This window comes from Triticum aestivum, chromosome 7B, assembly GCF_018294505.1.
Source record: "Triticum aestivum cultivar Chinese Spring chromosome 7B, IWGSC CS RefSeq v2.1, whole genome shotgun sequence".
NCBI lineage: Eukaryota > Viridiplantae > Streptophyta > Magnoliopsida > Poales > Poaceae > Triticum > Triticum aestivum.
The window spans coordinates 292545644-292568851 of NC_057813.1; positions in this window are offsets into that span (position 1 = coordinate 292545644).

The following is a 23208-nucleotide window of genomic DNA, read 5'->3' on the forward strand; positions in this document are numbered from 1 at the left end:
AGGGAGAGGGCGCTCACCGATCTTGTAGATGAAGTGCCCCAAGGAGGTCATACAACCCACGAGCTTCTGCATCTCTTTGAGGGTTTGAGGCGGGCTCATCCTCTCTATTGCCTTGATCTTCTTGGGGTTAGCCTCGATCCCTTTGTGTGATACTTGGAAACCCAACAACTTGCCAGACGGGACCCCGAACACGCACTTCCCCGAGTTGAGCCTTAGGTTACCTTGCGCAGGTTAGCGAATGTCTCTTCCAGACCTTTGATCAGGGTCCTTGCCTCTCGTGACTTGACCACGATGTCGTCGACGTATGGCTCTGCATTTCTCCCCAGATGTGGCTCGAGCACAATTTCCATCAGCTGCTGGAAGGTCGTTCTGGCGTTTTGTAGCCCGAAGGGCATGCTATGTAGCAATACACGCTGCACGGGGAGATGAAGGCTGTTTTCTCGACATCTTCTGGTGCCATCTTGATTTGATGATATCCTTAGAAGGCATCCAAAAAGCACAACAGATCGCACTTGGTAGTGGAATCCATGATCTGGTCGATGTGCGGGAGCGGGAAAGGGTCCTGAGGGCAGGCTTTGTTGAGGCTCGTGAAGTCGACACACATCGCCCCTTCCCCGCTTTCTTGGGGATAATCACTGGGTTAGCTAACCAATCCGGGTGATGTACTTCCAGAATGACACCGGCCTCTTGCAGCTTGCAGATCTCTTGGACGATGAATGCTGGCTTCTCTTGTGCTTGACGTTGTGCCTTTTGCTTCACCGGGTGCACACCGGGGCAAACCATCAAGTGGTGCTGGATCACCTTCCTCAGGACACCAACCAAGTCAGACACTTCCCATGCAAATACATCTTTGTTGGCCCATAGGAAGCCAATCTACGCCTCCTCCTGGTCCGGATGGAGGCCGACGCCTATGTAATTTGCGGGCGCGACCTATTGAACCTCTGGGGCATCCCCGGCATCAGGGCATGAGGCCACTGCGGCCTCGTAGGCAAGCTTAAGGGCCCGGACCGCGTCCTTCGTGTCTCCGTCCACTATGATGATACCGCTGCTACCCGGCATGTGGATGGCGTTATAGCTCGGATGGGTCGCCACCATGAACTTGGCGTGGGCCGGATACCCCAGAATGGCGTTGTATGGGAGGCCGGTGGGGGCGACGTTGAAGTCGATGAGCTCGGTGTGATAATTATCGCTCTTACCGAAGGTCACGGGAAGGCTTATCTGCCCTAGCGGGGCGGCCGAGCCCTTGACCACCCTTGAGAAGGGCTTGGTGGGCGCGATGTCGGTGCAACAAATCTCAGGCGTGTGTTGCCCAGACTGTACACAGGCTCGAGAGCAAGGTTGCAGCATTGATACGTCTCCAATGTATCTATAATTTTTGATTGTACCATGCTATTATATTCCCCCTTTTGGATGTTTATGGGCTTTATTTTACACATTTATATCATTTTTGGGACTAACCTACTAACCGGAGGCCCAACCCGTATTGCTGTTTTATTGCCTGTTTCAGTATTTCGAAGAAAAGGAATATCAAACGGAGTCCAAACAGAATGTAACCTTCGGGAGCATGATTTTTGGAAAGGATATGATCCGGGAGATTTGGAGTTCAAGCCAGGGAAGGTTCGAGGAGGCCAGGAGATAGGACGGCGTGCCCCCCTGTCTTGTGGGCCCCTCGAGGCTCCCCCGACCGACTTCTTTCACCTATATATTCCCATATACCCTAAAACCATCGAATACGAAGATAGATCATAACTTCCGCTGCCGCAAGGCTCAATAGCCACCAAAAACTCTCGGGAGCCCGTTCTGGCACCCTGCCGGATGGGGGATCACTCACCAATGGCCATCTTCATCATCCTGGCGCTCTCCATGACGAGGAGGGAGTAGTTCACCCTCCGGGCTGAGGGAATGTACCAGTAGCTATGTGTTTGATCTCTCTCTCTCTCTCTCTCGTGTTCTCTCTATGGCATGATCTTGATATATCGCGAGCTTTGCTATTATAGTTGGATCTTATGATGTTTCTCCCCCTCTATTCTCTTGTGATGAATTGAGTTTTCCCTTTGAAGCTATCATGTCGGATTGAGTCTTTAAGGATTTGAGAACACTTGGTGTATGTCTTGTCGTGCTTATCTTTGTTGACAATGGGATATTCACGTGATCCACTTGATGTATGTTTTGGTGATCAACTTGCGAGTTCCACCCATGAATCTATGCATAGGGGTTGGCACATGTTTCCATCTTAACTCTCTGGTAGAAACTTTGGGGAACTCTTTGAAGTACTTTGTGTTGGTTGAATAGATGAATCTGAGATTGTGTGATGCATATTGTATAATCATGCCCACGGATACTTGAGGTGACAATGGAGTATCTAGGTGACATTAGGGTTTTGGTTGATTTGTGTCTTAAGTTGTTATTCTAGTACAAACTCTTGAATAGATCGATCCGAAAGAATAACTTTGAGGTGGTTTCGTACCCTACCATAATCTCTTCGTTTGTTCTCCACTATTAGTGGCTTTGGAGTGACTCTTTGTTGCATGTTGAGGGATTGTTATATGATCTATCTATGTTATTATTGTTGAGAGAACTTGCACTAGTGAAAGTATGAACCCTATGCCTTGTTTCCTATCATTGCAATACCATTTACGCTCAGTTTTATCATTAGTTACCTTGCTGGTTTTATAATTTCAGATTACAAAGACCTATATCTACCATCCATATTGCACTTGTATCACCATCTCTTCGCCGAACTAGTGCACCTATACAATTTACCATTGTATTGGGTGTGTTGGGGACACAAGAGACTCTTTGTTATTTGGTTGCAGGGTTGTTTGAGAGAGACAGTCTTCATCCTACGCCTCCCACGGATTGATAAACCTTAGGTCATCTACTTGAGGGAAATTTGCTACTGTCCTACAAACCTATGCACTTGCAGGCCCAACAACGTCTACAAGAAGAAGGTTGTCTAGTAGACATCAAGCTCTTTTCTGGCGCCGTTGCTGGGGAGGTGAGTGCTTGAAGGTATATATTTAGATCTTGCAATCGAATCTTTTTGTTTCTTGTTTTATCACTAGTTTAGTTTATAAAAGAAAAATTACAAAAAAATTGGAGTTAAGCTTGTCTCATACGCTTCATCTTTTTAATATCTTTCATGAGTATGATGGAAAGGAAAATTGTGCTCAAGTGCTAGAAGAAGATTGCATTAAAATGCATGGTACTAAATCTTTGAATGATGGCATGATTGCAATGTTGTTAGTATGAACTCTTTGAATATCCATAGTACTAATGATGATTGCACTAGTTATGATGAAAATATCTCCTATAAGCATGTCGATTTTTGTGGAGTAGATTGGGTTTGCAAGTACACACCAAATAGGGAAAATAGATATTGCAAGAGGCATAAGTATTTAGAAACTAAAGGGTTGCAAGAAAGTCTTGATGTTTGTGATGAAAAATTCAATATTTTTCGCGCTCCTTGTGAACTTTGCAATGAACGTGGTCATTTAAATCTCCAATGCAAATTGTTTTATGATCGAATTGTGTCCAAAAAATGTGATAACTTGATTACCCTTGAGCATCATAAAGAGCTTAGTCTTCTTTTGGGGTGTGAAGAAATGAAACGTATAACTGAGGGTATTCCAAAATTTAATCTTGATAGATGTCTTGATTTCGATCTAGAGAAGATTTATTTGTATTGTGCGGTGAATTGCATTGAAAATCCTTATATTGCCAATTACCTAAATAAGAGAAAGCAATTAGAATATGAAGGGAATACTAATGAAAGGGAAGAGACTTCCCAATATTCTCCTATTATTTCTTGTGATGAATCAGGTAACGAGGAGGAGCTTTATATTCAACCAATCTCATCAATAAGGATCTCAAAGAAGAAGGTTGAACCCACACATAATGTGAAGAACAAAAATAAAAGAAGGAGCAACAAAGGTAAAAAGGTATCTCTCTCAAATGAAGTTGCTCTTACTACTCATTGTGATGATGATAATTGCTATACTATTGGTGCTATCCATACTATTAATGATGAGAGTGACTATGCTTATGATATGAAAAGGCCCAAGCATGGGGAAGCTTTGTTTGATAAGGATGACGTATTTGAGAATATATTTGCTGAAATTAATGTTTGTCCCAATCTTGGGGATGCTATGTTTAATGAAGATGATATTTTTAGCCTCCCAAGTTTTGATATGCAAAGTTGTTATGATGATAGCATGCCTCTTACTTATGATTATATTGATGAAAGTGGGTCTGGAAGAGTGTCAACTTTAGGAAGTGATGATTCCACTATCTTGGGAGAGGTCTCAATCGATTATGATGAGAACAAAGTTGGTACTTATGATGATTATTGTGATGAAACTTATGCTATAAAAAATAGTGACGATTATATTTATAAAACTTGTCATGATTATGATTACCCTTTTTCTTAACATTACTCTTTTAATGTGGAAACAAATTTTAGTGTTCAAGTCTCTTATGATACTCCCGCTGTTCCGAATGAGAAGAATTTTGCTTATGTGGAGAGTAGTAAATTTTCTATGCTTGTAGATCATGAAAAGAATGCTTTAGGTGCTGGTTATATTGTTGAATTCATTCATGATGCTACTGAAAATTATTATGAGGGAGGAATATATGCTTATAGGAATTGCAATAATGTCAAGTTTCCTCTCTATGTGCTTCAAGTTTTGAACTTATGCTTGTTTTGCCTTCCTATGCTAGTTGATTCTTGTTCCCATAAGTTGTTTGCTCACAAAATCCCTATGAATAGGAAGTGGGTTAGACTTAAATGTGCTAGTCATATGCTTCATGATGCTCCCGTTATGTTTCAATTCTTATCTTTTATGTGAGCATCATTGTCATCATCATGCTTAGCTAGAAATGCATTAAAGAAAAGCGCTTGTTGGGAGACAACCCAATATTTACCTTTACAGTTTTTGTCTTTCCACATGATTATGCTACTGTAGTAATCATGTTTTATAGCTTTTGTTTCAATAAAGTGCCAAGTAAGACCTTTAGGATAGCTTACGGTGATAGTTGTGTTGATCCTGCTGAAAATCAGAAACTTTTGCACTCAGTAAATTAGTTTTGATAACTCACATAAACATGCTTCTGATCTGATTCTTTTTGCTCTGGATGGGTACACAAATTTCTTAGGACTTCCTAAGTTGGTAGGATTTCTAGAGTTCTAGAAGTATACGTTTGATACAGATTACTACAGACTGTTCTGTTTTTGATAGATTCTGTTTTCTATGTGTTGTTTGCTTATTTTGATGAATCTATGAGTAGTATCAGAGGGTATGAACCATATAGAAGTTGTAATACAGTAGATATTACACCAATATGAATTCATAATGAGTTCATTACAATACCTAAGTGGTGGTTTTATTTTCTTATACTAACGGAGCTTACGAGTTTTTTGTTGAGTTTTGTGTTGTGAAGTTTTCAAGTTTTGGGTAAAGATTCAGTGGACTATGGAATAAGAAGTGGCAAGAGCCTAAGATTGGGGATTCCAAAGGCACCCCAAGGTAATATTCAAGCACAACCAAGAGCCTAAGCTTGGGGATGCCCCGGATGGCATCCCCTCTTTCGTCTTCATTCATCGGTAACTCTACTTGGAGCTATATTTTTATTCACCACATGATATGTGTTTTGCTTGGAGCGTCGTGTATTATATTAGTATTTGATTTTGAGTTTCCACAATCATCCTTGCTGTACACACCTTTTGGTATAATCCCACTTGATTAGAATTTATTAGAATACTCTATGTGCTTCACTTATATCTTTTTGAGCTAGATAGTTTTTGCTCTAGTGCTTCACTTATATCTTCTAGAGCATGGCGGTGGCTTAATTTTGTAAAAATTGATAGTCTCTCATGCTTCACTTATATTATTTTGAGAGTCTCTTAGAACAGCATGGTATTTGCTATGGTTATAAAATTTGTCCTAGAATGGTAGGCATCCAAGTTGGGTATAATAAAAACTATCATAGGAAGTGAATTGGATGCTATGATCAATTTGATACTTGATAATTGTTTTGAGATATGGAGGTAGTGATATTAAAGTAATGCTAGTTGGGTGATTATGAATTTAAAGAATGCTTGTGTTGAAGTTAGCAAGTACCATAGCATGCACGTATGGTTAAAGTTGTGTGACAAATTTGAAACATGAAGTGTACTTGGATTGTGCATCCTTATGAGTGGCGGTCGGGGACGAGCGATGGTCTTTTCCTACCAATCTATCCCTCTAGGAGCATGCGCGTAGTGCTTGATTTTGATGACTTCTAAATTTTTTCAATAAGTATATGAGTTCTTTTGACTAATGTTGAGTCCATGGATTATACGCACTTTTACCTTTCCACCATTGCTAGCCTCTTCGGTACCGTGCATTGCCCTTTCTAACCTTGAGAGTTGGTGCAAACTTCGCCGGTGCATCCAAACCCCGTGATACAATACGCTCTATCACACATAACCTCCCTATATCTTCCTCAAAACATCCACCATACCTACCTATTATGGCATTTCCATAGCCATTCCGAGATATATTGCCATGCAACTTTCAACCGATCCGTTTATCATCATGACATACATTACTTTTGTCATATTGCCATTGCATGATCATGTAGTTGACATCGTATTTGTGGCAAAGCCACCATGGATAATTTTTCATACATGTCACTCTTGATTCATTGCACCATCCCGGTAATCCGCCGGAGGCATTCATATAGAGTCATATCTTGTACTAGTTTCGAGTTGCAATTCATGTGTTGTAATCAATAAAAGTGTGATGATCATCATTATTAGAGCATAGCCCAAAAAAAGGAAATGCCAAAATAAAAAAAGAAAAAAAAGAAAAAAAAGAAGAAGAAAAAACAAAATCAATAAAAAGGGGGCAATGTTACTATCTCTTTTTCCACACTTGTGCTTCAAAGTAGCACCATGTCCTTCATATAGCGAGTCTCATATGTTTTCACTTTCATATACTAGTGGGAATTTTTCATTATAGAACTTGACTTGTTTATTCCTACGATGGGCTTCCTCAAATGCCCTAGGTCTTCATGAGCAAGCAAGTTGGATGCACACCCAGTAGTTTTCTTTTGTTGAGCTTTCATTCATTTATAGCTCTAGTGCATCCGTTGCATGGCAATCCCTATTCCTCATGTTGACATCAATTGATGGGCATCTCCATAGCCCGTTGATTATCCTCGTCAATGTGAGACATTCTCCTTTTTTGTCTTCTCCACACAATCCCCATCATCATATTCTATTCCACCCATAGTGCTATATCCATGGCTCACGCTAAAAGTTGAAAAAGTTTGAGATTATTTAAGTACGAAACAATTGCTTGGCTTGTCATCGGGGGTGTAGAATTTGGGAACATTTTTGTGTGACGAAAATGAAGCATAGCCTAACTATATGATTTTGTAGGGATGAACTTTCTTTAGCCAAGTTATTTTGAGAAGACATGATTGCTTTGATTAGTATGCTTGAAGTGTTACTATTTATTATTTCAATATGAACTTTTATTTTGAATCATTCGGATCTGAACATTCATGCCACAATAAAGAAAATTACATTGAGAATTATGCTAGGTAGCATCCCACATAAAAAATTCTGTTTTTATCATTTACCTACTCGAGGACGAGCAGGAATTAAGCTTGGGGATGCTTGATACGTCTCCAACGTATCTATAATTTTTTATTGTTCCATGCTATTATATTACCCCTTTTGGATGTTTATGGGCTCTATTTTATACATTTATATCATTTTTCGGACTAACCTACTAACCAGAGGCCCAGCCCGTATTGCTGTTTTATTGCCTGTTTCAGTATTCCGAAGAAAAGTAATATCAAACGGAGTCCAAAAAGAATGAAACCTTCGAGAGCGTGATTTTTGAAAAGGATATGATCCGGGAGACTTGGAATTCAAGCAAGGCAAGGTTCGAGGAGGCCAGGAGATAGGAGGGAGCGCCCACCCCCCTGGGCGCGCCCCCCTGTCTTGTGGGCCCCTCGAGGCTCCCCCGACCGACTTCTTTTTCCTATATATTCCCATATACCCTAAAACCATCGAGTACGAAGATAGATTGGGAGTTCCGCCGCCGCAAGGCTCTGTAGCCACCAAAAACCTCTCGGGAGCCTGTTCCGGCACCCTGCCGGAAGGGGGATCCCTCACCGGTGGCCATCTTCATCATCCCGGCGCTCTCCATGACGAGGAGGGAGTAGTTCACCCTCGGGGCTGAGGGTATGTACCAGTAGCTATGTGTTTGATCTCTCTCTCTTGTGTTCTCTCTATGGCACGATCTTGATGTATCGCGAGCTTTGCTATTATAGTAGGACCTTATGATGTTTCTCCCCCTCTACTCTCTTGTGAGTTTTCCCTTTGAAGCTATCTTGTCGGATTGAGTCTTTAAGGATTTGAGAACACGTGGTGTATGTCTTGCCGTTCTTATCTGTGTTGACAATGGGATATTCACATGATCCACTTGATGTATGTTTTGGTGATCAACTTGCGGGTTCCTCCCATGAACCTATGCATAGGGGTTGGCACATGTTTTCGTCTTGACTCTCCGGTAGAAACTTTGGGGCACTCTTTGAAGTACTTTATGTTGGTTGAATAGATGAATCTGAGATTGTGTGATGCATATCGTATAATCATGCCCACGAATACTTGAGGTGACAATGGAGTATCTGGGTGACATTAGGGTTATTCTAGTACGAACTCTTGAATAGAACGATCCGAAAGAATAACTTTGAGGCGGTTTCGTACCCTACCATAATCTCTTCGTTTGTTCTCTGCTATTAGTGGCTTTGGAGTGACTCTTTGTTGCATGTTGAGGGATTGTTATATGATCTATCTATGTTATTATTATTGAGAGAACTTGCACTTGTGAAAGTATGAACCCTATGCCTTGTTTCCTATCATTGCAATACCGTTTACGCTCACTTTTATCATTAGTTACCTTGCTGTTTTTATAATTTCAGATTACAAAAACCTATATCTACCATCCATCTTGCACTTGTATCACCATCTCTTCGCCGAACTAGTGCACCTATACAATTTACCATTGTATTGGGTGTGTTGGGGACACAAGAGACTCTTTGTTATTTGGTTCAAGGTTGTTTGAGAGAGACCGTCTTCGTCCTATGCCTCCCATGGATTGATAAACCTTAGGTCATCCATTTGAGGGAAATTTGCTACTGTCCTACAAACCTGTGCACTTGCAGGCCCAACAACGTCTACAAGAAGAAGGTTGTGTAGTAGACATCAAGCATCCAAGACAAGGCCAAGAAGAAGAGATGGGCCCTTTCAGAAATCAGAGGGCGGATCAAGAAAACCAAGACCAACCAAATGAGCAAGATATCACTAAGGAAAAACCTCCCTTGCCGGGCAGGCGAGCCTGGCGGGGTCGAGGTTACCCCAAAGACAAGTCTCAAGACTTCCCAGGTAGGCTTTCCAGGGATGTAGAAGGCCGGTTACCATGCCAAGGCTCCACCGCTCCACCTCACAGCAACGCAAGTCACCTGTCAGTGCGGTGTCAATCCCCCAAGAGCATAAGTGGCTGATATTTGATACGTGGCAGCCATTTCGGCAGGAGATCGCCTCCAAATGACACCCGTCCAGGAGACGTGTCACACAGGCAGGCGAGAAGGTCACTGAATGGCACGTCAAGGCTTGTCGGGGTACGCCCACGATGTGACACTAAGCAGTGCATTTCATGCACCTTGTCCTGTCTGGAGAGTTAGGTATGTTAAGACTGTGGCTATCTAATCCCTGGATATGGAGTGTTTTGCCATTGTTGTAACCCCTTGACCTATAAAAGGTGGGCCGTGGCAACCTTAGAAAGGATTCGGACCCGAGTACACTCATACACACATAGTTGCTCTCACCCAAGGTGACCTTGCCAGGCTAGAGCGCTGCCTCTCCAACACGGTCCTTTCATCAAACCACCAAAGCAGGAGTAGGGTTTTACGCCTCGCGGCAGCCCCAACTTGGGTAAAAACTGCTCGTGTCATCGCTGTTGTGTTGCTCTATGCTCTCCGCTCTTTTTGCAACGCGCTCTTCTCCCTTGTCGAACCACAAGGGTCCGATGGCCCCATAGGTGGCAGTGTCATACCAGGACATCTTTGGTGCTCCAGGTAGGGGGGAGCTCTTGTGTGAACCCGAGGGTGTAAGCAGCGCATCATCTTCATCATCATTTTCTTCATCAACGACTTCACCATCCATGGAACCCAAGAAAAAGCCTAGTGCCACGACTCACCCATCCACCTCGAAGGCCCCTTCACACACGGCCGCTGGTGCCATAGGGGCTATGGGGACACATGGAGACATGGACGTTGCGGGGGATGATGTCGGCGCAGGCGGCATCGTCACCATTCCCCCTGCTGCCGAAGCGGGAGCGGGAGGCACCGCAGGAGTACAACGTCAACAGCATCCTAGCGGCCGCGCTCCACAAGATGCGGGTGGAGAGATTATTCCATCTCCACCTCTCTGCCCCGCTGAAGGACGCAACCACAACAACGACGCTTGCTCTGGAACGAACCACAATGGTCTAGCCGCCCCTGCTGCGGGTGCGGCTGTAGGGCATGCACTACCCCTAGGACAAACTAGGAAAAATGATGCGCCGAATGGGGTTGCCAATCCCCAAGTGCATCCCCCTCATTGCCATGCCACCTTGGCGACCAGTTGAAAGCAACGAGAGCACGACGCCATCACTACTAGCTCCGTCAAAAGCTAGGCGATGTCGCTATCTACGTCGTCGTCTATTGCCCTCATTGCCATGCCACCTTGGCGGGCCCAACTCTTCTTGAGATTTCCACCAGCGGCCGATCAGATGGATGAGTGGAGAGACACCATTCAGAGCTTGATTGGTTTCGGTGAGGCTGGAGGATCACAGCAGGGAGGCCCGCCACGGCCTCCGCGGGCGACAACAACGGCCTGAGCTCCTGGCCATACCGAAGGGGCTACCCCACGGTGCAATCCCTGCCACGACAACTAGCGCAGGGGCCGCAGCCAGAGCCATGCGACCAAGAACCCGACGACTTATCGATGGCTTCGTATGATCCTCGGACACATCAAGACCAGTGACGAGTCCTTGAAGATAAGCGAAGGGAGGACGCACGCGTCACCATCGAACGATGCCATGGAACCCGCCGCCGGTCTGATAGGCGCAATGGCCCCGACGTCAACGAGCCCATGCTCGATGGAGAAGGATACCTGCCTTTCGAGGTAGGGTTCCCCACCTTCACTCGTGAGCTGCGGCAAGTCCGTTGGCCATTTCCCGTATGTTCAAGCCACAGAAACTAGAGTAATACGATGGAAGATTGAATCCGGCAGACTTCTTGAGCATGTACACCATCGTTGTTCAAGATGTCGAAGGAAGAGACGAGAAGGTATTTGTCAACTACTTCCCTTTGGCACTCAAGCCAAACGTGAGGTCATGGTTGATGCACTGGCCTGAGAACTCCATCTCGGCCTGGGCTGACCTGTGCCATGGGTGTATTGGCGCCTTCACGGGCGGCCATCAAGAACCAGGGCGGCCCAGCGACTTGCAGTTCCTCCCACAGAAGGAATGGGGGAGTTTGTGGAAGTACATGCAGAGGTTCAGCCGGGTGCATAGGAACATCCCAGACATCCACCCGGCAGCTGTGGTAGCTGCATTCCAGTTTAACGTGTGAAACTGCAGGATATGTTCCAAGATGAACATCCGGTTTCCCAAGACTGTGAATGAGCCATACACTTTGGCGGATAAGTGTGCCAGAACATAGGAGGGGAGGCGACTCCCTGTCGAAGAATATGATGTCGACGTTGACTCAGAGCACAGCGACGATGCCACCAATCAGAAGAATAAGAACAAGAAACACAACAAGAAGCACAAGAATAAAGAAGTGATGGCTGTTGAAGGATCATGCACTCCTAGTACCGGCAAGGAGGCCAAGACCGAGGCTCCCAGCAAGGAAGTTGCCGTGTGTATCGATTGCTGGGAAGCCCGGCTACTGAGAAGGCTGGGAAGGCTGACAGGCCGTACTGCAAGATCCATCGGACCAAGGGCCGCGATCTTCAAGAGTGTCATCAGGTTGAAAAACTCGTCAAGAAGTAGAAGGCCGAGTACGAGAAGCATGACAAAGAGAGAGATCAAGATGGCGCTGGCGAGAAGGGCCGAGGTGGCAGAGGAGGTCGCCCCGGCAAGGTTCCACAGTATCAAGGGAAACCTGCTAGAGGCCGTGAGAAGAAGGAATGTGACGACAAGAATGATGAAGGATATGAAGAGGAAACCACCAAGTAGGAGTCCCAGAAGGCCACTGACGCCCTGTGCATTGACGGAGGTGCGCCATTGCACTACTCTCACTGGCAGCTTAAACAATGGGCGCGTGAGGTCAATGCCGTGGAGCCAGTGGTAGATTCTCGGAAGCCACTCAACTGGTCCCCCACACCCATCATCTTTGATGAATAGGATCACCCTGACCACACCACCGCGGTAGTATGTTTGCCATTGTTGGTTTCACCAACGATCCGAAACCTCAAGTTCACAAAGATGTTGGCTGACAGCGGGGCCGAGTTGAATCTGATATCTCCCAAGGTCATCAGCAAGCTCCAGATAGCAGACGAAGAACTCAAAGTTACTAGTACTTTCCAAGGGATCAACCCCAGGAGGAGTTGTTCTCAGGGGAAGAACACTCTGCCGGTAACGTTCAGGGGGGAGGGGGTTAAACTACCGGACCAAGAAGATCGTGTTTGATGTGGTTGACCTCCCCCTTCCATACAATGGAATACTTGGCCGCCCAGCCCTGGCAAAATTCATGTCGGCATCCCACTATGCCTGCAACACTCAGAAGATGCCGGGGCCGATGGGTGTCATTTCAATTCCATCAGACAAGAAGGTTGTAATCATATGCATAGAAACAATGTACCGAGAAGCGGTTGCTGCAAAAGCCACGGAAGTTCCCACTCCCGCCAAGGAAAGCAAGAAATGGAAGAAAGCTAGCAATGACGCCAACAAAAATTCTGGGAAGCACGCCTCATCGGAGTGCGCTGCGCCTGTTGTTGATTTGCTGGAGAGCTCCAATAGCAAGAGATCAAAGGTTGCTGTGCTCATTGTGCAGAAGGTCCCGATAGGGTTGGTAGGCACTGATGGTACATTTACTATCTGATCCACCCTTGGCCAGAAAAAGGAAAGCGCGGTTGTTGCCTTCCTACGGGGGAATGTTGATGTGTTTACTTGGCAACCATCTGACATCCCTGATGTTCACAGGGAGGTAATTGAGCACTACCTTGCTGTCTGCCCACATATTGGCCTTTCAAACAGAAGGTCCAAAAGCAAGCATTGGAGCAGCAATATTTTATTGCCAAAGAGATCAAGAAACTCGAAGCTGCTGGTTTGGTCAGAGGAGTATTGCATCCAACTTGGTTGGCGAATCCAGTGGTGGTGCGCAAGGCGAATGGGAAATGGATCCCTTGCATAGATTTGATAGATCTAAATAAGGCATGCCCGAAGGACCCATTCCCCTTGCCGCGCATTGATCAGATTGTGGATTCCACCTTTGGATGTGACCTACTTTCCTTCTTGGATGCCTACTCCGGGTACCTCCAGATTTTTCATGTCCAAGGAAGATGAAGAGAATACCGCGTTTATAACCCCATGTGGCACATACTGTTTTGTACGGATGCCCTTTGGGTTAAAAAGCGCTGGATCCACTTTTGCAAGAGCAATACATATTGGCTTTGAGTCCTAGCTGCACAGGAATGTTGAAGCCTACATGGACGATATAGTGGTCAAGACCAAAGACAAGTCGACTCTCATTAAGGATTTGGAAGAGACCTTTGCAAACCTACGCAATATCAACTTTAAGCTTAATACAGAGAAGTGTGTGTTTGGAGTTCCTTTTGGCAAGCTAATTGGCTTCTTTGTGTCCCACCAGGGGATATAGGCCAACCCCAACAAGATCAAGATGGTTGAGCAGATTCAAGCACCCAAGACAGTTAAAGATGTGAGGCATTGGACTGGATGCGTTGCCGCGCCAAGCAGGTTCATTTCCAAGTCGCAGAGCGTGCCCTGCCATTCTTCAAAATCGTGAAGAAGGCAGGGCCCATGGAGTGGACCTCGGAGGCAGACGCTGTGCTGCAAGATTCGAAGACCTATCTTTCCTTTGTTCCCACCTTAGTCGCTCCTAAACCACAAGAGTCGTTGCTGCTGTAACTAGTGGCAACCAATAAAGTGGTTAGTGCAGCACTGGTGGCGCAGCATGAAGTGGATGAAGGAGAAGCAACAACTATCGTCCCCTATGGGGAGGAAAGCGAACTCGTCCCAACAAGGTCAAAGGCAGATCAAGACAAGAAGTAGCGGGGCAATGAAGACAGATCCAAGGTCACGGCAAGGAGGAAAGTGGTGCAGCAACCAGTGTACTTCATCATCTCCCTGTTGTAGGGGTCTTGGTTGAGGTACTCTGGCATGCAAAAGTTGATCTTTAGCCTCATCATGGCCTCAAGGAAACTGCGCCACTACTTCCAAGCCCATGAGATCACGGTTGTCATCCGCTTCCCCTTGCAACGCATCTTGAGGAACCCTGATGCCACTGGCAGAATAGTGGAATGGGCTTTGGAGTTATCCAGCTTTGGTTTGAAGTTTGAAAGCACGTCAACCATTCAGAGCACAGTACTAGCGGACTTTAAGATGCCTACCCGTGACGAAGAAGTGTTGGAGATAGTTATCCAAGGTAAGGAAGCACCCCAAGAATGGATCATGTACTTTGATGGTGCCTTCTCCCTACAAGGTGCATGACCTAGAGTGCATCTTGTTGCTCCCACTGGGAGCACCTCAAGTACGTAGTTCAAATGCATTTTCCTCGGGAGAAGGCTACCAACAATACTGCAGAATATGAAGGACTCCTTGTCAGGCTCAAGATCACAACAGAACTAGGAATCGAGAAGTTGATCATTCGTGGAGATTCACAACTTGTGGTGAGAAAGTGAACAAGGATTATCAAAGCCCACTGATGGAGGCATACGTAGAGGAAGTGAGAAAGTTGGAGGAGTGCTTTGATGGATTGCAAACAGAGCAGGTACCGTGTGCGAAAAACAGCATTGCTGATCATCTGTCAAAGTGCACTACGCAAAAACTCCCTGTGGAACCAGGGAGTTTTGTTCTCCACCTGACTCAACACTCCATATATTCGGCAATAATGGATAGAAAGAGGAGGAAACTAGACTCCGGAAGGCCTCTCCCGATAGAGCTCCCTGAAGCCCCGGTAGAGAGGTTGGCGGGAACAACTCCGTTTCGCCTGGTGAGCAGCACCCTCCCTCCAAACCACCGGTTCCTGGGTTTAGGCTTGCAATTCCATGAACGAGGAGGTGCCACTAGTCCTTGTTGCCGAGCCTCAGGCTCCAACTTGGGCGCGACACGTAGTCAACTTCCTCCAAATAGGAGAACTTCCCAAAGAGCAAGAAGAAGATGAAAGAGTAGCCTGGACAGCCATTATGTATTAGTTCATTGACGACACGCTATATAGAAGAAGTCCCAATGGTGTGAAATTGAAGTGCATTTGCCAGGAAAAAGGAAAGGAACTGCTGGCAGAGATACATAAGGGTATGTGTGGCTCCCATATTGGATCAAGGGCCCTGGATGGAAAATCTTTCTGGCAAGGTTTCTATTGGCCCACGGCCCTCCAAGATCCAATTGATCTAGTTACCAAGTTTGAAGCCTGCTAGTTCCACTCCAAGAACATCCATCAGCCTGCTCAAGCTCTCCAAACGATCCCTTTGTCATGGCAATTTTTGGTCTGGGGGATCGACATCTTGGGCCCCTTCCCCCATGCTACCGGGGGCTTTGAATTCTTGTAAGTTGCGATCGATGAGTTTACAAAGTAGCCAAAAGTGGAGCCCATGAGGAAGGTGACCACACAGTCAGCTATCAAGTTCTTGAAAGGATTGGTGTGTCGTTTCGGAGTACCCGCCAGAGTCATCACTGACAATGGCACCCAATTCACAAGATGTTCCTTCATGCAATACGTTCATGACCTCGGAAGCAAGGTCTCATTCGCCTCAGTTGCCCATCCCAGAAGCAACGGACAATTTGAGAGGGCGAACACTAAAGTGCTGTGAGGACTCAAGACAAGAACATTTGATAAGCTACAGAAGTGTGGCAGGCGATGGATCAACGAGGTTGTCGGTGGTTCTTTGGTCCCTCCGTACAACACAAAATTGAACTACCGGCCAGACTCCCATCTCCCTAGTCTATGGGGCAGAAGCAGTGATCCCCACAGAAATCATATCGGGTCACCTCGAGTAATTGCCTATGATGAACTAGTGCAAGAACAACACCGACATCATGATGATGTTCTACTTGAGGAGAACCATCTCTGGGCTGCTACTCGTGTTGCACGCTACCAGCAAGCCCCACGTCGCTATCACAGCCGCATGGTTCATGCCCGGAGCTTTGAGAAAGGTGACCTTGTCGTTAGGCGTGTTCAGTCCGTCAAGGGTGCAAACAAGTTGACGCCAAAGTGGGAAGGCCCTTACCAGGTAGTACCTGAACCGGCACAGCCCATCTGGAGACCTAAGATGGCATTTAGTTGAAAAACTCATGGAACATTGAGCATCTCCGTAAGTTCTACTTGTAAGGCGCGGGTGTCGGGCCCTGCCTGGCAGCCACACTTTTGTACAAGCCCTGTCGATGTTGAATGTAACCCTTTGTATAAAGCAATGCACAGACCCTGAGCACCAGATAAACAAACGAAGCATTCCCCCCCCAAACCAGCATGCATGCATAAGCATACCATGAGCATAGCATGATCATGTAGGTAAGATCGCAAGGAGATTTGTTTTCATCTGCACTAAGCTGCAGGGTTCTTGCCACGGACTTGGTCCTGAAGATAAGAAATGAAGACGAGCCTACATAGCAGTCCCCACCAAGCCAAATACATAATTTCCTTCTTATCCATACCTGTTCTGTAAAGTGAAAACTTGTGCATATGAAAACTGTCGGTGTCAAAACCGGCGGATCTCGGGTAGGGGGTCCCGATCTGTGCGTCTAAGGCTAATGGTAACAGGAGGCAAGGGACACAATGTTTACCCTGGTTCGGTCCCTCTCGATGGAGGTAAAACCCTACTTCCTGCTTGATTGATATTGATGATATGAGTGTTACAAGAGTTGATCTACCACGAGATCATAGAGGCTAAACCGTAGAAGCTAGCCTATGATGATTATGAATGTTGTGATCGTCCTCATACGGACTAACCTCTCTGGTTTATATAGACACCGGAGAGGGCTAGGGTTTACATGGAGTCGGTTACAAGGAAGTAAATATAATATCCGAATCGCCAAGCTTGTCTTCCACGCAAAGGAGAATCCCATCCGGACACGGGACGAAGTCTTGAGTCTTGTATCTTCATAGTCCAACAATCCGGCTAAAGTATATAGTCCGGCTGTCCGGATACCCCCTAATCCAAGACTCCCTCAGTAGCCCCTGAACCAGGCTTCAATGATGATGAGTCCAGCGCGCAGATTGTCTTCCGCATTGCAAGGCGGGTTCCATCTCCGAATAGTCCAAAGTAATTATCGAACACTTGAATCATGTCCGGATCTGCAAGATGATCTTCGCATACCACCGTAGAGAGAATAATGTTTCGCAAATGTAATCTGCTGACAACTTTTGTATGGTGTGACATGACACCACGGTCGGTTTATTATTCGAACCGTTTTCCCACAACCAGCCACATCGCACATTGCGAGGCGGTTTCCTCGGCACGTCTTGTCAAAGGAGAGATCATGTCCCCTTATCACGGGATTCCCATCAATACGGGTATGGGTAACCCAACCGCGCCATCTATCGTGGCGCTTGGGAAATAAGCGACCCTCAACGGGCAAGTGGGGAGGCGCATCGCTTTTGTCGCCTCTATAAAGGGATAAGGGCTCACCATTTTTACCCACGCCTTCTTCCTCTTTCGCTAATCCATTCTTTCTTCCTCGAGCTCCAGCGCCCAAGTCCACGCCTTCTCCGCACAGCCAAATATGTCCGGAGCAGGAGGCAAGTGGGTGGCCTCAACCGTGAAGGAGGAGCATATTGCGAAGCTTCGGGGCGCCGGATACTTGGCCGCAAACATCGCGCACCGCCTACCGGACGCAGGGCAGATCACTCCAACTATGGAGCAGTGACCGAGGCGCGCGGAGTGCGGAGGCGCCATGGTGGGCAAGATGCCTACCGTCACCTGGCTTGACGGCTCCTTCACGGACACCGTGAAAGGGTGGCAATCGGGGTGGTTCTACATCACCAAGGCGCGCAGCGCCAACTGGGCAGCGGCCCCCGGATTCCGATCCGGAATTCCCATGCGACTCACCTCCTAGGAGAAGAAGGGCCTGGCCTGGGGCGAGCCTGCGGAGCTGACCGAACTTCAAAACTGTATCAAAAGTATGATTGACAAGAACATCAATCTTGTCAACGTAGTCCAGGTCATGCTCGTCCGTCGAATTCTTCCGTGCCAAATACGGGCTTTTAATCTGTGGGAGTTCATCCCGGCCGAACACTGGACACTCCGAGAGCTCTACGGCATGACACTTAAGGACACTGGAAGGTGCTGTTTAAGGGTACCGAAACACCTCCTCCCACGTCCGAGGACCGCGGACTCCATGCCGAGCGGTCCCCCCATCCGGTTAGTTTTCTAACCATCACCAGGGGTAGCTTTCCCAGCATACTCATGGGAAGATGCTAAGTTATTGTGTGTACCTAATCAGGAGTACGGGGAGATGGCGAAGCGGATCGACTGTCCGGCTCTGCTGCCAGAAGGTCCGGCGACCGCTCTCCTGACGGAGATGCTAGTCCCGGCGCCATACAAGGCGCCAGAAATGAAGGACGAGAAGAAGGCCCCGGGGACCAGGAAGGGTCTCCGGCGCAAGGCTGTACAGGACGCATCGTCCGAAGACGATGAGGCACATTCCTCCCATGAAGGGGAGGAGGAGAAGGAGAAAGAGAGGGGCGCCCCATCCGGGGAGGCCGAAGGGTCTAAGAGGGCGGACGAGGGGACCAGGAAGGGTCCCCGACGCAAGGCTGTTATAGGCTCGTTATCCGAGGACAACAAGGCAGATTCTTCCCGCGGAGACGGGGAGGATCACGAAGAAATGCCACCTCCCCACACTTGGGAGGAGAAGAAAAGGAAGGCCGCCCCGGACGGGGAGGCTAGGACTCCCAAGAAGGGAAAGGCATCCCTTCCGGATTACTCCACCACGGCCGCCAACAACGAGGAGTGGCTGCCTGGGGGGAAGCCCCCAGTAAGATCGTAAGTATCCGTACTTTCTTTGTATTTTATTGTGACTTTGCTTTATAGTCTGTTATAACACCGAACACGCATATGCAGTCCGGCCTGGGCCCATCCGAGGTATCTTCTTCGGATGGGTCTTTGAGCGATTCGGCGATGAATTTGCTCCCAATTGCCACTTCCCCTCGGCCTGTGAATGACACAAAGGTGTTGTCCCAAAGGCTCCCTGAGCCAGGGGAGTCGATTCCGGAGAAGCCTCAAGGCGAAACCCTAGACGTCGGTCTCACGGGGCGCAAGATCCTCGCAGACCGTGCCAACGGGAGTCGCAGCAAGTCAGGGTCCCAGCCGGACACTATACCGGAGCCTCCAAAGGCTCCGGATTCAGGCAGGCAGCCCCTCGCTAAGGAGGGCGAGCCATCCGTGCCGATGACTTCTGCTATGCCAGAGGCGTTGGATAGTCTGCTGGAAGCGCCTTGCGGCGCTTCCATGGACGAAGAGCACCGCACTCTTATGAGTGTGGTGATTTAGAAGATTCTATCCGCCAAGAGCGGACTAACCGAAGCCTGCACCAGCCTTCTAACAGGCTTTGAGGTAAGTAAAAAGTGTGTGAAGTTATCACCCGATAGATAGTAGCCCCTGATACTCTGTTTGGTGTTCAGAATGAAAAGCTAAACAGAGGGTCAATTATAATCCGCAGGAGTTTTAACAGAAGGTGTTCGTGTGAATAAACAAGCGGCGCTGGTTGCCGCTGCTGCCCGCATAGCAGAAGTCTCCGGACTCAAGCGGGACTTGTAGCAGGCCTAGGGGAGCTCGGCCTCACGTAGGGGCAGCTCGAAGAAAACAAAGGTGAGTAATACCCCATTCACATATCATAAAGGATAGAAAAAATTGGTGACCCTAAGAAAGTGTCATGATTTGGTAATAGGGGCCACGACCAAAGTGGCGTCCCTGAAGAAGGCGATGTCCGAGGACGAAGAGAAGGCGGCCATGGAGCGTATTGAGCGCGAAAAGCAGAATGCTAGGGTGGGCGAGGTACAACAAGAGCTCCAGGAGCTCGGCAAGAAGTTCGAGTCCTTGGAGCGTGACTACAAGATGAAGGATTGTGAGCTTGCGAAGGCCCTTGCGAGCATGAAAGACACCAAGGCCGAAGCCGCAAAGGCCCAGCAGGAGATCCAGGCGTCCAAGAAGATAGCAGCGGGTAAGACATTCTTCATGCAAAGCAAGCATGTGGAGGAGGCGTTTCTTTTACTTACCCAAATTTGGAGCTCTCCAGGGGCATTCGTAGATCTGCCACGCAGCGTATCTGATGCTGCGGAGTTCTACCGCGCCAAGGAGGGGAGCTCAGCGCAGAAGCTGTTCTGGTCCCAGAATGCTGGAGCCGAACACTCGATGCCTCTGAGTGAACAACTGAAGTAGTTGGTTGAACTCCACAGGGCGACTGAAGTGGCTATGAAAGATTTCATAGTCCGTGGCCTGGTGAGCCCTTGCCCGCCAGCTACTTAGGCTTGATAAAGCGGATGGTGAATGCCTGTTTGCGGCTGGAAGTGATCAAGCGGTCCGTTTGCATTGAGGGTGCCCGCCGAGCCTTTGCTCGTGCGAAGGTGCATTGGGGCAAGCTGGATGCGGAGAAGCTGGTGAAGGATGGACCGCCAGAGGGCAAGGCGCATCGGTATCCAGAAAAATATTATGATGGTGTGATGAAAGGCGCTCGCCTCGTGGCCGACGAATGTACGAAGGACACAATCTTTGAGTAAATGTACTCCTGTCATGTTTGTAATATAAAGACGAAGTTACTTGCGCTATATAGCGTTGTTTTGATTTAAAATACTACCTTCTGTGCGGCTGTTTATAAAATTCTGAAAGTAGGCCAGTCGTCGGCTTCCGCCCCCACATAACTAGTAATGGGGTGTTCGTGGAAAACCCAGACACTCTTTATCCAAATATTTGGTCGCTAAACAAGGTGTCTGGCGCAGCGAACAAGGCAATCGGACTATACGACTTTATAACTTTCACTTAGCTATAGAAGTCTACAATTTTAAATTTTGGCGAAGCCCCTAGAATTCGGAAGGCCGAATTGGGGCGCTATATATGCCTAAATCGGACGAGGCCGATTCCTCGCCTAAAGAGGAAAAATCGTTAAGGATTTTAAGACCTCTCAAACAGTGACCAGCTCTCCCCACATCACGCTGGTCAGTTTTCGGCTTTCTCTACTGAGGTGCTCGTCTGGAAGAATCGGGACACAATCGCAGTAGTTCTCCCTGTGCTACCTTAGCCGATATAACGGAACGTAAGGTACCAAAACAAGGGAGCCGAGCTAACCCAACTATTGACCCAAGACATGATTCGGAGCTGATGCATATAGTGCTATAAGTTCGGTGTGCCGCACTGTTGAAAGTGTTCGGACTTGTCTTGCCATATTACAGGGCACCATAAGAAGCCCCTGGCAAACTAAACGTACCAAAGTGTATGGATGCAATAGTAAATAAACATTTATAGGAAATATGTGCAGGTAGGAATAATAAGCTGACGTTGTATATAATCTCCCATTGATGTATAATACGTCTAAGTGTATGTTTACAATGAATGCATTAAGCAGAGATAAATAGGACTATTTGACATGTCCTATCCAAGGGCAGGCCGCATACAGGTATATAAAATAGGTATTAACAATCGTGAATAGATTCCACCTGGGTGTTCCCTTTGTGCGCGACGCCTTTTGCCTCCTTGGATTTCTCTCCTGTCAAAGTCCGATAATCCGGCTCTTCTGGAGAGGCTGCCCGAAAGTGAGTTCCTGAAAGATAAAGGAAGTGTGTTGCGGCTGACCCGCACTGTTGACTGTGCCACTATTGCGCCTCTGCCTATGTCCATGGTATTTTGAGTGTGTAATTGTGTACGCGCGGCACGAATGCTGCCTTAATGGGGCTGGAGTGGAGGCCGGACTGCTAATCGCGCTCTTGGCGTGCCTGGCGACCCTGTTATGGGGTACTTCGGACTCGCTTGACGATGTTCGGAGTTGTCGTCGCCGATTGGTAGTTTAACGGGGGAAGATGCTTTGTACTTATGTCGCGAGGGCTGCAGTGTGCTCTTCTGTACGGAGAGAGCGGTCCATGTTTCCGTTGACCGTTATGACCCCACGAGGCCCTGGCATCTTGAGCTTGAGGTATGCATAGTGTGGTACCGCATTGAATCGAGCGAATGTGGTTCGTCCAAGTAGTGCATGATAGCCGCTACGGAAGGGGACGATGTCGAAGATTAACTCCTCGCTTCGGAAGTTATCCGGAGATCTAAAGACCACCTCCAGTGTTATGGAGCCCGTGCAGCGGGCCTCTACCCCTGGAATTACACCTTTAAAGGTAGTTTTGGTGGGCTTGATCCTTGAAGGATCGATGCCCATTATGTGCACTGTGTCCTGATAAAGCAGGTTCAGGCTGCTGCCTCCGTCCATAAGGACTCGTGTGAGGTGAAATCCTTCAATCATTGGGTCTAGAACCAATGCGACCGAACCGCCGTGACGGATACTTGTAGGGTGATCCCTACGATCAAAGGTGATCAGACAGGCTGACCATGGGTTGAATTTTGGGGCGACTGGCTCCATCGCATAGACATCCCGTAGTGCTTGTTTTCGTTCCCTTTTGGGGATGTGGGTGGCGTAGATCATGTTGACCGTTTTCACCTGGGGAGGAAATTTCTTCTGCCCCCCCCCCCCATGTTCGGACATCGGGGCTCGTCGTCATCGTCACTCTGCAGACCCTTGTCCTTGTTCTTGGCATTTATCTTGCTGGCCTGCTTGAAAACCCAGCAGTCTCTATTAGTGTGATTTGCTGGCTTATCCGGGGTGCCGTCAATTTGGCATGAGCGGTCAAGTATGCGGTCCAGACTGGATGGTCCCTGATTGTTTCTTTTGAACGACTTTTTACGCTGACCGGATTTTGAGCCACTGAATCTGGCATTGACTGCCGTGTCTTTAG